Source organism: Priapulus caudatus, unplaced genomic scaffold, assembly GCF_000485595.1.
Source record: "Priapulus caudatus unplaced genomic scaffold, Priapulus_caudatus-5.0.1 Scaffold883, whole genome shotgun sequence".
Taxonomy (NCBI): domain Eukaryota; kingdom Metazoa; phylum Priapulida; class Priapulimorpha; order Priapulimorphida; family Priapulidae; genus Priapulus; species Priapulus caudatus.
The window spans coordinates 96568-99961 of NW_014577944.1; the positions used below are offsets into that span (position 1 = coordinate 96568).

Here is a 3394-nt window from a genome sequence, read left to right on the forward strand (position 1 = left end):
CTCTTTGATTTTGTTTCTTTGTGCTGGTTAATTCATTTCATACTACATGTACCTACATGTATGTCTATAATAAATCAATTGCTACTGTTTTCTTTTTATCATGTGCTACTAACTCTAACTGAATAGATAATCTTTCTATTTTAGCTCTGCCCGTTGAAGTCGTGACTGTGACTGATTGCGCGAACCGAACAGCTCGGCCATCAATGAAGCCTAGGCCTGCTGCTGCCGCCGGTTCAGAGAGACAGCTACTCGAACCTCGTAAGTGAATGAACCATAATGACTCGCTGCGCTACTCTGTTTTTAGCCCACAATCCCACAAATCAAGGTTGCTGAGACTGTTTGCCACTCAGAAATAGAGGTAATTACCAATGTCACTATTAAAGCTGACAATATTTCTATTATAGCTGTGCCAGTTGCAACATCTCCTCCGTCAACATTTCCCAAGCCTAGGCCTCCTACTGTCGCTGGTTCTGGAAGTCCACTACACAAACCTGTGATCAAGTCATTGACTGATGCCATGACAGCTTCTCCGGAGGTAAATATCATGTTTTATTATACTACTTACAATATTTACTAGCACTAGCTGTTTCTCTCCAATAAAACAAAATGGTGTCGACAATGATTTCCTTTGGTGTTATAGTTTGTAACTGGAAGCAAACCGTTATAATTGGCAGGTTTCAATCGGACCTAAAGGTCATCCTGGCTATGATGCGGTTGCAAACCTATCACAGGCACTCCTTGATCTACGAGATCATAGTTTGGCATTGGCAAACACAGAGGCGATGGCAATCTACAATCTGTGGGAGAAATTGGAGAACTACGATAAGAAAAAGTCAAACTATGCAAGTCGCTATAAGGCGAAAATCGACACTGGCTTCTTCAAGAAATCCAATTCGCTGGTTTGCAGAGGTAAATACATACATTAATTTTTTACAGGAGTTCATGCTGAAATGGAACTAGTTACATGTAGCCTAATATTTTAAGATGGTTTCCAGAGATTTTAACCTAACAAAATCTCTGGGAAGGAGTGTCTATGATGAATAGGTATATGCTGTCATATTGTCTTTCAGGAAAGGGGCAAATAGAATCTTTTATAGATCTACCTATTTTCTATTTCTGGTTTTACATTCCAGGTACATGGTCGCAAACAAGATTCCGGCCACGTCACCCGATTGCAATCGTTACGTCGAATTACTGTTTACGATGCTGAGTGAGGTGCACCGATCGCCTCAAAAACACATGACGAGATTCCAGCTGATCTGTCGCGATTACCACCGGATACAGTTGGTTACAACGCAAAACTCACTGCTGTGTCGGGTGTTTTACCTTCCCCAGGTCAACGAGGAGCTGGTTCGTACATTAACTTTGTCCAACCGTTGAACAACCGAGTCCTGTATAAACTTTGCCCCATGAGCTAATAGAGATGAGGTGACATGTTCTATTAGCTGTCAGTGAACCTATGGCATTGACATTATATTTCAACTTCATAATCAAATATTTTTCTCCGTTTTGTTTGTTTCTAGGCATAACAAAGGTCTTAAGAAGAGACAAGCGGAGACGTTGAGCCATGGCATACGAACAAAGGTGACACCACTGACAACCACGTTACCCCTGCCAGAGCCAATGGACCGGCCCACGACGCTGCAACGTGGTAGTACACCGAGTTCGTTTGCTTTCACGGCACCACCGAACATGGCTGGTGAAGCCAAGAAACGACAACGTGCGCAATCCACAATCGGCAGGAAAGTCCAGAAAATAGCGCCAATGCTGCCTGGTAAATCAAATGTGTTTGTCGTACCTCAGGGTACGTTCGTGCCAAACATAGTTTGGTCTACACCACCAGTCACGTCTGCGCCACCGTCTGTGTCACCGTCTGTTCCACGGTTAAAGCAGCCCAGACGCTGTAAACATTGTGGGGAACTATGGACATCTGAAGGACATACTAATTACATGTTCCGTGTGTACTGTCCCTCAAAAGAAACCGTGTCTGTTGAGGAGTGGAAGGCTGCCCTCAAGGCCAAAGGTGTTGGCAAAAGAGTTAAAGACACAAAACAAACAAACGACTGAAACTCATTGAGCGCCGATGTTGATGTCAACTGCCAGTATAGAGGTGGAGAGGAAGTTTTATGGCATTTTAGCTTATTATTGGCCTTTTATATATTTAATGTATGTATGTATGTATGTATGTATGTATGCATGTATGTATGTATGTATGTATGTATACATACATACATAAAATATATAAAAGGCCAATAATAAGCTAAAATGTCATATAAGTAAAATGTAAATAAGTATAAAAATGTATATAAATGTATAAAAGTATAAAGATGTATATAAGTAAAATGTCATATATGTATGTTAACTACCAGATTATGCATTACCTTGAAAATCTCAATTCTGCCATTTTAACTTTGGTACATTCAGCTGTCAGTTACCACATTCAGTGCAACATTCACAGATTAAACATTCGCTGTTTAAATTTTATGACATCTTAGCCTATTATTAGCTCCGCTATATTGACCTTTTTTACCCAAATATCGCACATTTTGGCAGAAAACAACTAAACAGCTTGTCCAATCATTTTGAATTTTGATATTCACATGCACCATATGAAACTACTTAACATATCTCACACGGATTTTTTCTAATAAATTGCTGAGATGTAATAACAATTTCTGGCTGTTCTTCTTTTAATTGTCCGGTCATAAAATTCTCTCATACAGTACTCCTCTATACGAGTTGCTGTGTGGCCAAAATGTAATGTTGAATTTAGCCCTGCCGTTGGATGTCTCTGAGTCTGAGAGTGAGCTAGGCATCTGTGGTGTTAAACTCCGAGTGCCCAAAATGCTGCACTCTTGCCCAATGGTTCAATTGCAGTACTGGCTTGTATTGTACTGACTACTGAATAGGTAGTAGTACTCAGTAGTTGAATTTAGCTCTGCCGTTGGGAAGATTGTGTTTGGCTATTGGCTCAGATAATAAGTCGAGTGGTCCCGCCGCTTAGCTCAGTCGGTAGAGCACAGGACTCTTAATCCTGGGGTCGTGGGTTCGAGCCCCACGTTGGGCGCCACTGTGAAAGCTGACTATTATGCCTTCATGGGAGCACTCACAATGAATCGACAAACACAGGTATTTGGTAATGAACGGCTTTATTACGAGACGCCGGCTAACTCACGTCTGCTCACACCAATGTCGGCCAAGCAAGAGAACGAGAGGGCGCGCGCCTCGCACATGCGGCAACACCGCGCCACCTTCCGACACTAGTCCGAAACTATGCCGCCGTCACACTAGTAACTAACAGACTGTTACTTATTTCAGGAGTACACGGAGGAAATAGTCCGGTTAAGGAAAGACCTAATAGTGTAACACAGAATTAATAGTAAAAGAGTAAAAA

The 3394-nt window shown here is 41.7% G+C and overlaps 1 non-coding gene across 1 annotated transcript; it reads left to right on the forward strand.

Moving 5' to 3' along the window:
* Positions 1-2995: 2995 nt before the first annotated feature.
* On the forward strand, positions 2996-3070 carry Trnak-cuu. Its single transcript has one exon. It is a non-coding gene; the product is annotated as a tRNA-Lys (tRNA).
* The last annotated feature ends 324 nt before the right edge of the window (positions 3071-3394 follow it).